General features: G+C 50.9%; 1 long non-coding RNA gene across 1 annotated transcript in view; it reads left to right on the top strand.

The window, feature by feature from the left end:
• LOC147366865 (uncharacterized) overlaps nucleotides 1–7,318 on the top strand; it is a 231,302-nt gene extending 223,984 nt beyond the window's left edge. Inside the window, exons 12-13 of the long non-coding RNA XR_015169512.1 lie at nucleotides 475–610; nucleotides 900–7,318. This is a non-coding gene — a long non-coding RNA (uncharacterized LOC147366865). The remainder of the gene's footprint in view (nucleotides 1–474; nucleotides 611–899) is intronic.
• The last annotated feature ends 6,189 nt before the right edge of the window (nucleotides 7,319–13,507 follow it).

Below are 13,507 nucleotides of genomic sequence, written 5' to 3'. Positions count from 1 at the left end.
AGACCCCAGAGCCAAGCTCTTAACTGTCGCATCATGATCTGGCCCCCAGGAACAGAAAGACTGCTCTGTCCTCAGCCAGGATAGGGGGGCTGGAGTCCCTGGGGATGCAGAGATACCGGCACACTGCTCTGTCCTCATCCAAGACAGGGAGGCTGGAGTCCCTGGAGATGCAGAGATGCCCTCAGGGAGACAAAACCATGACAGAAGGCAGAACAACCTAATTAGCAAACTGAAGCACAGGGGGAGGGGCAGAAGAGGCAGGAGTAATTAGGGAGGCTTCCTGGAGGAGGTGTTTGATCTCACTCTGGAGGAAGAGAAGAAGAAAAGTGGGGCTGCCGGCTATGCTGATGCCTATCTCAGCTGCTCTTCATTCAGCTCTCATGTCCTCAGGCCACCTCTAAGCATGGGGGAGGCAACAAGGCTGAGTGTGCGGCAACTAGTCTTTCTGGTAACAACTAGTCTTCCCCCTACCAGGAGCTCTGTGTGTCCGGGAGCTGGGCCGTGACAGCCCGATAGTAGGAGCAAGCAGCGATCCTATCTCTGCCCACAATGCATGAGTCGTCTCATCAGATGCCAGGAGGGAGAGATGATGCTCTGAGCCTATACTCAGGTGAGTCCTGGATGCTCTGCAGCCACAGGAATCATCCAGGTCCTGCCTCTCTCACTCCTGCTCCTCCAGGACTGACCCCGCAGTTTCCCGCTCGCTCATTTCCATCACAGCCTTGTGCCCCCAGAGCCCTGGCCCCGCTTCAGCCTGCAGTCCCTTGTAAGATGCCATCATCCACGGAGTGGGGTTTTTGGAAGACAGACTCGGAGTTTAACCTGCCGCCTCCCAGGCCTCTGTCGTGTTGGGTCTGAGGAGAAGGCGGGAGATGTCTGAGGCAGGGCTCTGCTTCCAGGTGACCTGGCCCACTTCCTGTCACAGGCCCCACAGTCTGTCCCCATGAAGCTGGCATCTGCACTGAAGCAAGCTCTCCGCGGGAGTTTGACTGTGACTGCGTTAGGCCAGGTGTGCAGGTGCCCAGGGACGGGGCCCTGGCGTCAGAGATCGCAGGGCCCGCCCCGCCCAGCTCTCCACTGATCCAGTGCCACAGCTCCCTGAGCCCTCCGCCTCCATACTCTTCATCCCACCTCCCAAGAGAGCAAATCTGACTGGTTCAGAGCAGCCTAGAGGTTGACCCCTGGGCAGCAGGGTTACAGCAAGCACAGCAGGCAGTAGTTGGGGGAAAGTGTGCAAACCAGAGCAGCCAAGGAGGAGAGGATGGACAGCTCTGTCTGGGAAACGATGCTTTCCTGGCTACCGGCTGTAGGCCAGAAACTTCCACATTCTCCATCCCGTCTGGCTCCTCAGCCCTGAATTCTACCCCCATTTAACAGAGAGAAAACTGAGGCTTGGAGAAGTTAGTGGGCTTAGCCAGGGTCATCTATCACAAGTGTTGAGAAATGAGGGAGGGAAGTTACACGTGCTAGCCCAGGGCTGCCCACCCTGTCTTTCTCTGTTTCTGTGCATCTCTGTGACTCTGTTTCTCTGTGTGTCTGTCTCTGTGTGTCTTTCTTTCTCTCTGTCTCTCTGTCTCTGTGCATCTCTCTGTGTGTGTCTGTGTGTCTCTGTCTCTGTGCATCTCTCTGTCTCTGTGTCTCCCTATCTCTGTGTGTCTCTCTGTATCTCTCTGTCTCTGTGTATGTCTATGTGTCTCTCTGTCTCTGTGTCTGTCTCTGTGTGTCTCTGTGTGTTCCTCTATCTCTGTGCATCTCTCTGTGTCTCTCTGTGCCTCTCTGTCTCTGTGTGTCTCTCACGGTGGGCTGTCAGGCCCTGTGACAGGCTGGTGTGGGAGATTTTGGACCAAGTACATCTCTGTGTCCTCCGGGCTCACCACCCAGGCAGAGGCCTGCTCTAGCCCAAGGTTGGTGACGGGCCAGACAGGCTGATTCCTAGGAGGCTCGGTGCAGAACAGCTGCCGGTTCCATTTCTGCTGCTTCCGGAGGCTGCCGCGGCCCTGACTCCACACACTTTCCCAGGCTGCGCCCGAGAGTGGGGGGTCCTCACATGCAAACAAAGGAACAGCTCAGCCCTGCAAATGGCTTTGAAAATGGGGCCACAGGGATTCCACTTGGCTGACACACTCCTCCCTGGCCCGGGCTTCCTCCCCCAGGGGCGTCCCCCAGCCCCTGCCGGCCAGCTGCATCTCCCACCACCACCCACTCCAAAGCCCTGACCACACGGACGTGGTGGCTCAGTCCAGAATTCCCTGCACACCCCTTCCCACGCAGGGAGGGGCGGGCAGCAGGGGTTGTGGGGGCTGACTCACTGCCAGAATCCAACACCGGTCACAGAGCCTCACGGGGCATCCACACCCACCCCGGGCTCAGCCCTGCCTGAGCCGAGCAGGGTGTTCACACGCGACTTGCCTGTCGTTCTTCTCTGGGATGAGACCTCCAGTCTGAGACAGAGGATGTTAATCCCCCCACACACTGTTGAAGGGTGTCAAAGCATTTATGCAGAACTTGCCAAGGGGTGACCACAAAAGACACAGGCACCTGTTAGCCCAGCAGCCTTCCTGTGGGGTGTCCCTGGGGACATACGGACACATTCGCAAGAGTACAGAAGCACTGACAGTTTTGAAGACGTCACTTGGCAGCCCCTCTGTTTTAGGTATTCTCTCCTAAAGCCAGTGTGTGTGAGCATACACTGGTGGTTTCCAGTTTGCCCACGAAACAAAGAAAGGCCTTGCCCATCCTGAATCGGGCTGTGGTACATCTCCTCAGTGTGTAAAGTGCTCAGCACCAAACAGTACTGCAGACTCCAGCTATCATCCAGGCCAGGCGTGGGCCACACGAACAACAAGTCCCTGCAAACTCTGCACCTGGCTGCCTGCCACCCATCTATCTTGCGCTAAGAATGCAAATGTCTCCAGTACATATTAATGTATACATTTGAACTGAAAAATGAAATCCGAAGTTTTCCTTTCTTACAAAAAGTTATGATCTAGCTATTTGCTTTTTGCCAAATTACATTATAAGGTGGCTATTTTTCATAAATTAAATAACCCAGATCTGCAACTTCAAGGTTTTGATGAACAATATTTAAAGTGTATACATCATATTCAATACACCAGACATTTTATCCTTTATAACTATGTCAACTTATGATGTAACATTTTGGACGTCAATATCAAATGCTTAATAGTGAAAGCATTTTAAAATGCTTAAAAATATTTGAAAGGCGACATGGTTTTCCAAAATTCTTTTAGAAGCTAGTCAGACAAGAAATGTTGAAGGCCATTGCCTGAGTCCACCCCTCACACTTCAGTGAGGCACAGAAGAGGACTGGTTAATAGCGACTGATGGGGACAGTTTCCTCAGAGCAAGAGTTGTCTTGCAAGCCTGCTCTGTGGCCCTGGATCCTCGGGAGAGAGTGACCTCAGGCCTCTGGACAGATGCTTACTGCGCAACAGGAATCTGAGTCATGGTGACCAAACTAACTGGAACCTCTCAGGAAGGGAGCCCTTGAGGGAGCCTGACATGAACCCAGGAGCTGGAGACACTGTGTTGATGCCTGGAGCGCATCTGCAGAGGCCCGAAGGTGAGCGGCTGGATGAGGGCGGAGAAGGCAACAGTGGGGAAAACCGGGCTTCCACCCAAACAGGAGAAGGACAAGGCCGCGGGCCATCTTTTGAGGGCCAGGTGCGCCTACGAAGGCAGCAAGTATGATTTTGTTTTGGAGAGCCCTCCAACCAAGCAGGCTTCCTGCCAGGGCCGAGGCAACCCCGAGAGAAAGAGGCTGGAGATGGCCCATGGAATGCAGAGCTTGAGAAGGGCAGGTCATAAGCTGTCAGCTAGAGATCGCATCTCCCCAGCCATGTAAAGGCTCAGCAGGGACCCCAGGAAGACCCACAAATGCCCATCACAAGAAAATGAGCCAATGTTTGCACAGGGGCCAGATTGTAACAGTCCAGGCAAGAAGGATCTTCCCACTGTCACACCTCTTCCTCTGCCCCAGCCCCAAAGAGCCAGAGGCTGCATGGTTGATAGAAAAGGAGATGAAAGTGAAAACAGTGAAGCTGGCCACAGTGTTCCCCTGAGTCTGGGTGGAGCTGGGAACAGGGAGAGGCTTTAAAGTGGGTGGGAGAGTGAAGCTCTGGGATTAGACTGGACTGGACTTCTTAATACACTATTTGAAATTGTGTGATAATAAGATAAAGTGATGAAATCTACTAAAATTGGGATATGACCCAGGCTAGTGGAAAGATAGGCCATGGTAAAACCATACATAGTCATGTTTGATCTTTCGCTAACTTCCCATAGAGTCAGACTCCACAAGGCAGGGAGGGGGTGGTCAAAGCCTGGTGCTCATGGTTAGGCTTCATGAGCCTAACCTCCACAGGTGAGGTCAGGCAGAGAGAAGAACAAGGCGAGGGGTCCATGCTAGAGGAAGGTGATGGTGCAGGTACAGCAGGGCGAGAAGGGTCACAGAGCAGCTTTGATTGCACAGCGTGTGGCAGAGGGGGGAGCCAGCGGGGAGCGGCGGGCAGGGTGGGAACTGCTCCAACAGCATCCACACCCTCAGGCGTCCCCCCAGTTTAATAACCATGAGTCACAGGGGGCCACCTGTGACATGTGCCAAGAGTGTGGTGTAACATGTTAGAAGAATCTGGAAGAGACTTCACCTGAGATGACTGCACCTCTGAGTTGGACTTCGAGAGATGGGAGGCTGAAGATGCTGAACGAGTTTATGGAAGAGAAGGGCAGACTTGCTGAGTCCTGGGTGATGCCCACACAGCCCTGCTAACCCTGTGGTCTCCCAAAGCCCAGACAGCGCTACCTATCAGCACAGATCCATCTGCCACCCTCCGGAGCCCCAGCCTCTGAGCTGTCACTGTAGTCACCTGGGCTTAGGCACCCAGATGAGTTGGGGCCGCAGGCGGAGCTTTCAGACGTGCCTGGCAACCTGCCCTGCTTGGTCCATTCAGTCTCTATTCTTCTTAGCTCCAGAGCCAGTGCACCCACAGACGCAAACATGTGTACATGTCCACATACACACATATGCATGGTGACATGTGTACACACACTACTGATGGTACTTGTCTCAGGGAGCAAGCTCTTTGAGAAGAAGCAGAGTCAAGCACAGGCAAATACCTTTTGCCTCCTAGTCCCTAACTCACCAGACATAGCCATTTTGATTAAGGCAGCCAACGATGAGGAAGAAAATAGCCCAGACTCATCCCACCCACCAGGGAAGACTTGGGTACAAACAACTGCCGAGTCTTGCCTTGACCGTCTCCCTCCATCACATGAGCCCTGTTAACTTCTCGTCCCTTCAGCATTCTCTCTGCCTGCAGAGGAGGCCATGGCCATCTTAGGAGCATCTGGAGTCCCAAGGTCTCAGTGGCTTGGAGGTCCTCAGTTCTCCATGCTCATGCAGGCCCCCCAGAGTCCGGACTTAGACATCTGGTTCCCCCATCTGTCCAACCTGTAGAGGGAATGCTACTCTCTTCATGAGAGCACCAAGAATCTCCTGTGTCAGTTCTAGGAAGGAGAAGCCCTGTGGGGAAGGATGGTTGACCAAGTGACGTGCACTTTCCCTGAGATGGACCTTCTGTTGGGCTCACTCCCATTTCCACCAGCATATAACCCCATGGGAGTATTGTTCCCCTGATTGCTCTGAACAAGAACACTTGGTTGTCTGGAAGGACCTTGGTGCTCATTCCCAGTTACCTGGACAATTAACTTGCTGGCACCTATGGCCCCAAATTTCCTGCAGGGGAGAGCCTGGGCCAAGGTCAGTTGCCCAGAGTCATGGGTCTCAAGGGCTCCAGGTGCTGGGAGCTGGTGTCCTTGGACACCTCTGGTAAGTGCTGGACCCCTGGGCCAGCCTGCATTGTGCTAAAGTGGTCTGATTGCTGCCCCCAAAGACATGGTTTTTCTCTTGCTTGTCCTGTAAGAAGAGACCTTCAGAAAGGACAGAATCCCTATGTGGGAGTGAAAAAGTTTGCCAGCGCAGAAAACTTCCCAAACCCATGGGCCCAACAGGAGAATGGGGGCCTTCGGTCCGGGACTCCTTATAATTTTCCATTCTCTGTAAAACCTGTCCCTTAGCCCATGCACTAGGACATCTGCCTCCACCCTGGTGCGTGATAAGCAGTGCCCACCAACAAGCCAGCTAACTGTGCCATAACAAGGAACTGTCGACCGAGCAGCTTAAACAGCTCAGGAGTCTAAGATCAGGGTGCCCAGAGGGTTGGGGTGGTGGCCCATTGGGGTGGCCAATGCGGGTTGGGGCAGAGCAAGGGGATTTCCAATACTGTTCTTTGGTCTTGTGTTGGGAACAAAAGTCTCGGGTTTATCTTCGTTTCCGTCTCTACCCAGGCATTGCTGGGAGTGGTTACATAATGTTGTCACTTAACAATTGTGTGATATGTGCTTGTTTCCTGTATACCAGCATCCCCAGTGCAATCTGTGCATCTAAGATCCAGAAGGATCAAGTATTAGGACTCGAAAGAACACCAGGGAAAGACTAGAAAGTGTTTGCTGCCCTTAAGGCTCTGCCTGCCTAGAGGAGAGTCACATAGCCTTTAAACAACCCTATCACAATATGTTAAGTCCCCTGATCAAGTGATGCTTTGGGGGTCCCAGCAAGGGACCAAGGAAATGGCAACCCACACCAGTATTCTTGCCTGGAAAATTCCATGGACAGAGGAGCCTGGTGGGCTTCAGTCCATGGGGCTGCAGAGAGTCAGACATGACTGAAGTGACTGAGCAGGGATGGGAGCAAAAAGGATTTCCCACTTTTTGGATGATTAAAGTGAGGCCTGGAGAGTCAAGGTGATGACAAGTTTTTTGGTTTATTTTCTTGTTTGTTGGTTGGATGCCAAGCCCAGGAGAGGCCCGAGCACTGCAGGGCCCCATCTCTCTTTCCAGAGTCGGGTCTGTACATGGGGTTGCCTCCCACCCTTTGGTAGCCCTGACACTCAGCATCCCCAGAGAAGATGCTGGCAGGGCTGCCCTCACACTGGCTGAGTACCTGGAGCCATACCAGGCAGGCGATGCCCACCCTGTGCTGGGGCCACCTGGACAGTTTGGTGGCCTTCTGGGGGTGGGGGGTGGGGTGTGCAGGGTCAGGGAGTCCACCTGGCCTGGTCTCCCGGCCACAGGAAGTGACAGCTCCTGGGCTCATGTCAGCAGCTGTTGCTTGGTCTGCATGGCTGGGATAAACAGGCTGATGTCCTCAAGGCGACCTCCCTGACTCAGAGAGTTTGGGAACTGAGGTATTCGTTCCCTGGGGGGCAGGGAGGAGGCAAGGACAGGACTTGAGCTGCTGACTCACCCTCTCTTGCTATCTCTATGTTCCCATTCTTGAGGAGTCAGGAGAGAACTGGGCAATGAAAGCGCTCTCTGCGAAGGACAGGTTCCAGGACAGGCTCTCATGCCGCCCCTCGCCTCTTCCAGATGGCAGCCGCTTGGAGCACTGTCTTGCCTTCATAAGAAAGCCTTCCTTACAAGGCCTCTGGGTGGTCAGGCGAGCGAGGGAGGGGAGAGATGATCCCACAGGGTGCCAGCCGGAGGCACAGCTAGGTAGAGTCACCACAAATATTTTTGGGGTGACATATGAATTGTAAATAAACGAGGTGGGGATAATAGCAGAAACAGCCTAGAACTTTAGTGAACAGAGGAGCCTGAAGGGGCATTAGACAGTGCACAGTCTCAGCTCATGGCCAGGGCCAGCTTCTTGGGCAGGTGACCTCTGCAACCATATAGGGCCCCACCCTCAGAAAGGCCCCACTCTTGGTTTAGTGCTCTGCTGCTACCATTTGAAATTCACAATAATTTTCTAACAAAAGACCCACATTTTCATTGCACACCAGGCTCTGCAAATTATATAGCCAGTCCTGTCCACAGCGTTCCAGGTGAAACAGAGAGTCCAAGAGGGATCATGGCTGCTCAGGGTCACACACTTTATTTGTTATAAAGTAGTAGTGAAAGTGTTAGTCACTCAATCATGTCCAGCTCTTTGTGACTCCATGGACTGTAGGCTCCTCTGTCCCTGGAATTCTCCAGGCAAGAATACTGGAGTGGGTTGCCATTTCCTTCTCCAGGGGATTTCCCCGATCCAGGGATCGAACCCGTGTCTCCTGCACCTCAGGCAGATTCTTTACCATCTGAGCCATCGGGGTTTGTTATAAAACCTGAATGGACCCCCCAGTCCTGTGTTCTATCACACACTGAATCTCACTCTGCCGTTCATCTCTGTTTGGGGCAAGAATGTCAGACTCTTGACTCCTCAGCACCGAGGCTCTGTGCTCTGTCGCTCTGTCCACAGAGATAGGCCTTGGCCAGTGCTGTGTGGGCCATGGCATCATGGGTGGGGCTGGGTGGTTGTTAGTTGTTGGCAGCCCCCAGCTAAGGGGAACTGGAGTTCAGGCAGCGATGTTGGAGTCTCAGCTCAACTCTTTCCTCCTTTCAACCTCTCTCTGACCATTTCGGATAATAGTACCTATTTTTAGCAATAACACAACGGTTAAAGATAATATATGTCCGGAACCCAAGATGTCAGCTTGTATGCGTTTTGGAGAAGGAAATGACAATCTACTCCAGTATCCTTGCCTGGGAAATCCCATGGACAGAAGAGCTTGGTGGGCTACAGTCCAATGAGGTTGCAGAGAGTCCGAGCAGCTAACCCACCACCGCCACCACTAGCTTTGCGGTAGTTCCCACTGGTAGGAATCAGCGCTCCTTCTCCATCCTTCCTTCACCTGCAGACTGGCACAGCTTCTCAGACCTCCGCCTCTCTGAGTGGCAGGTGGGTTAAGAGAACTAATTTTGGAGCAGAGAGAGATTTAAGCTGCAGTTCCACCATTTCCTAGCTGGATAAGCTTGGGCCAGTTCCTTTATCTTGCTGAGCCTCCGTTTTCTCATATAGGAAGCGGGAATAATAATGGGATACAGTGTATGGAGTTATTAGGAGGATTGAGTCTGTGCAAAGCAAGGATTTAGCACAGCACCTGGCATAGATCAAGTGCTCGATGAAGAACATTGTTGCTGTTTTCTGTAGCTCTGCTGGGCCTGGCTTAAGGGGGAACCCCTGCCTTAGTTCTTGAAGCTGTCTTCTTGAACCCTCCTAGTCACACCATACTCTAGGGACCAGCAAGATTGGCCTAGCCTTGAAAATCACCAGAAATGCAGAATCTCAGGCCCCACCCAGGCCTACTGCAACAGAATCTGCAGTGTAACGAGATTCCCAGGTGACTCATGCATTCACTTTTGAGAAGCAGTGTGACTTCCAGTGCATGCAGCTGGCCTCTCTTGCCCTGCCTAAGGGGAGATGAGTCAGTGCCTAGACCCAGACAGAATTCTTCTTAAAAAGGCAGAGCCCAAGCCTGCCATGGTGGATTTGACTAGAATCTCGGGCCCTTCCTGAAGGCTTGCAATGTGGCTGGGAGACTAGGCGAGTAAGGCAGTGATGTGAAGGGTGTATTGAAGCATAAATGAGGGATACTACCGCGGTGGTCCAAACAGGAAGTGAAGGGCCTGAATTAGGACAGGGCCAAAAGTGTGGGGGAGAAGGGGCTGAGTTGTAGAAATGTGTCCATCTAGAATTCAGCAGACTTAGCACCCAGGTTACAGGTAAAATAGGATAAGGAAGGATCAGGGACAACTCTGAGGTTCTAGATGGAGATAATGGGATGATAATACATTGATAGAGACAAGGTTGGCCAGAAGGAGGAGAAGGGGGTGACGATTAAGTGAAAGAAGGTATGCTTTCCATCCAGGACACTGTAGTTCTTTTTTTTTGTTAATTGAAATATAGTTGCTTGACAATGTTGAGTTAGTTCCTGCTGTACTTGAATCAGCTATATGTACACATATATCCCCTCCCTAGGGAGCCTCCCTCTCCCCAGTCCTACCCCACTATGTCATCGTAGAACTCCGAGCTGAGCTCCTTGTGCTCTACAGCAGCTTCTCACTAGCTAGCTATTTCACACATAGTGGTTTATATGTTAGGGGCTTCCCTGGTAGCTCAGCTGGTAAAGAATCTGCCCGCAATGCGGGAGACCTGGGTTCGATCCCTGGGTTGGGAAGATCCCCTGGAGGAGGGCATGGCAACCGACTCCAGTATTCTTGCCTGGAGAATCCCATGGACAGAGGAGCCTGGCGGGCTGTAGCCCATGGGGTCGCAGAGTCGAACACAAGTGAGTGAGCACAGCACAGTCTTTATGTCAATCCTAGTCTCCCAACTTGTCCTACCCTCCCCTTCCTGCTCTGTGCTGGACACTGTGATTCTGATGGACAGGTGGCAAATTAGTTAAAGGTTTTCCATGAGAAGAGCGGGCTTCCCAAGGCAATCAATTCCTATCTCCTTGCAGCACTCATTGTTCTGTGGAGTGCTTCAGGGCAATGAAGTGAAAAGGCTGTGGGTTCAAGTCCTGACTCTCCCACTTAGGAGCCGTGCACCGTGTACAAAAGTTAACAAACCTCTCTGTGCCTCAGCTTTTACATGTACAAAATTACCTATCTCAGACCCCGGCAGAGAGGATTAAATGAATTAATATTTGTGATGTGCCTTAAACCACGCCTGGACCATAGCAAACACTCAGATATTATCCATTATTATAATGGCCTGTTTATTTGAAATTGTGAGGTCCTTGGGGACAGGGACCTCAAATAAAATCATCTTTGTGTTGCATAACACTAAACACAAAGCAGGTATACAATATGGTCCATGACATATGTTGTTCATTAAAGGTGGCCCAGTGGGCCGGTATGGTATCTGTACACAGATGAGTACAGAGGTTGTATCCCTTTACAAATGTTCATCCCTTCCCCACTCACTTTTTTCTAATCACAACTTAATGACTTGTAGGTAATGAGAATCCGTGCTCATTCACAGCCTAAGCTTGGCTGTGGGTTACTCTGGTAACTGAGCTGGCTCTTGGGTAAATCCACTCTCCCCAGAGGATGATACTGCCCCTTGAGCAGGGGCAGCCTGTCCTCTGAAGATTCTCTCGTTCATTTGACAAAGATTATCTGTGTGCCAATCAATAATAATGATATTCACTGCTATTTCTTGAGGTCAGACACCAAGCTGAGTTTGAGTAAGACCAAGGCTCTGCACCTTGCTCTAGAGCTCACAGTCTTGTCAGGGAGAGAGACAGGAAGACAGGAGATTGTAAGAGAGTGTGAGATATGTGACATGGGAGGTAACACTTGCTGCCAAGGGTCGGGCAGACTCAGAGGAGAAAGAGCACCCCAGTGTGCTCACTTGAGATGTTTCTTCTTCCAAAAGAGGACCAAGATGGCAGCCCTGAATGCATGCCACTCCCACCCCAATGCCGCATACATTTTCTCTTTCACTGTCACACTGGGCTTGGTGACACTGGTCAGGGTTAAAGACTGGGAGCAAAAGGAAGGCAGAGGTCAGGTGCCAGGCACACGTGCATGGAGGAATTCAAGGCTGGCACAAATCTTAGAGTGTCTCAGGTCCTCTTTACTAGAAGCAGAGCTTGAGATCTGGGGAGAGTACAGCTGAATTATTGAGGGGGTACTCCTCAGGGAAAACTAAGGAGGGAGAAGTCACAGAAAATCAAGGAAGGAGAAAGAACAGAGCAAGAATGTGGTCTTAGCTGAAGTCTAGTCTTTTCCCAGATTCTCAGGGTCGGGGCTGAAGAAGCGTGCCCAGGCAAGGCACTCCCTTGGTCACTCAGCCGAGAAGGCAGGAGGCTCTGGGTTGTCAACAGTCAGCAGTTGCAGCATGTAGGTGGGCACACTGACCCAGAGAAGGGGGCCTGGGTGTGGCCTCAACTTTGCCAGCACAGGCAGGTTCAAGTCCAAGGTACCAGCATTCCACAAGGTCCACTTACCCCCAGGATCACTTTGGTCTATGTGTGACCTCTTAGAACATGCACTTTGGGAACTGAGGTGTTCTGCCAGGCTCTTGGAAGAATCTCAGGCCACACTTGGTGTAAAGCTTGCTGGTGGCCAACTCTTCCAAGTCTTTTCCACAAATGCTGCTGCTGAGCACATCTGCCTCATCCTGCTTGTGCATCCAGAATATTCCTAAGAACCAAGACTTTGAGTGTTCGGGACAAGTTGATTTGCCCCACACGATTGGATATGGACACCCTGAAAGTTAGAACTCAGAAGAGCACTGGAATGAAAGTCCATACAACTGGCTTGCTGTGTGACCTTGGGCAAGTCCCTCCAGCATCCCAGCTCTCTCAACTTTGGTTTCCTCACCTGAAAAATGAGGAACTAGACCAGAAAGTTTCCAAAGTGAGATATCCCAGAGAAAGCAAACAGACAAATCTATACAGCAGATATTAAATTTACATCTGCTGTTCACACACATCTGTAAACTGGTGTGTGCAGTTCTGTGTGTAGAGAAAAAGGAGAGTATTTGCAAGCCAGAGTGCTGGGACCTTTTATTCATATGTATTTAGAACCTTTGCTGTTTGTACTTGGCCAGCTTTGGATGGCAAAACAGTCTATTCTCTGTGGAAATTCTGACTTATTTTTCCAGCTGGTCTGCCAATTGCCAAGAAATGTCATCTGAATATCATTATTTAATCGAAGATTAGTCCACGCCTGTGATATAGGCTGTAACTATTATCTTCTTTGATTCTTTACATAAGCACACATTTTCTTCCAGAATTAAACCTCACATTCATAGAGGTAAATACTACTCCATCTTTGACCAAATGGCCAGGAGCATGATGAAGTAACCCATTGGGATTGTGACCCTCTGTATCTGTGTGTGTGTGTGTGTGTGTGTGTATGTGTGTGAGTGTTCATCGTATATATGCGTGTGAGTGGGAGGAAGTATAAGTGAGTATGAGTGAGAAAAATACCTTTGGATTCATTTCTTACAGAAAGAAAGAGGACCTTCCTTGATTGTTGGTCATATCACCATAGCCTTCTTGCAGCTGATTTCCAGTATTTGTTTTCAGATCAGAACATGTGAGAAATAAAACCCAGCCAAGCCTGCTGGGAGGTAAAGGGATGGACCAGACTCTATTTGCAACCCAGTCATATTGCAGATCTCTTGGGTAAAGCAAAGGAGGAAAGGGCAGGGAGGGCATGAGTTCAAGCTGTAAATGTTGGCTTGGGTGTTGGAAAACTCTAGACTGAATGACCTTAGGAGGCTCCCACTTAGCCCTGGAATGTCTCCAGCCTTCTTAAGCTCCATGTGACATCTAAGCTAATCTAGTGCTTTCAGGGTTTCTAGGACAATTTTCTCATTGGCCTTGGTCTAGCCAGTTGAGGTGATAGCATTTCATTTCAGTTTTTTTTTTTTTTTTTAATCAGGTTGCTCCCAGTAAACCTGGGCCCCCACCTGCCCTCGGAATAGAGCTCATTACAAAGTTAGGACTGGCTCCCCAGTTCATGAAATCCCTTTAGATTCCTCCCTTTTTTATAGCCTCTTGGATTCTGCCTGGTCTTAGGGCCACGCTATGGCCAAACATCTAACACCACCATTCCCAAATTGTTAGCTAAATGATTATCTGCCAGAAAA

This window comes from Bos grunniens, chromosome 8 (assembly GCF_055505025.1).
Source record: "Bos grunniens cultivar Pamir isolate PY7600 chromosome 8, Bosgru_T2T1.0, whole genome shotgun sequence".
NCBI lineage: Eukaryota > Metazoa > Chordata > Mammalia > Artiodactyla > Bovidae > Bos > Bos grunniens.
Note: the sequence above shows the minus strand (reverse complement) of the source record. Positions and strands in the feature narration are given on the sequence as shown.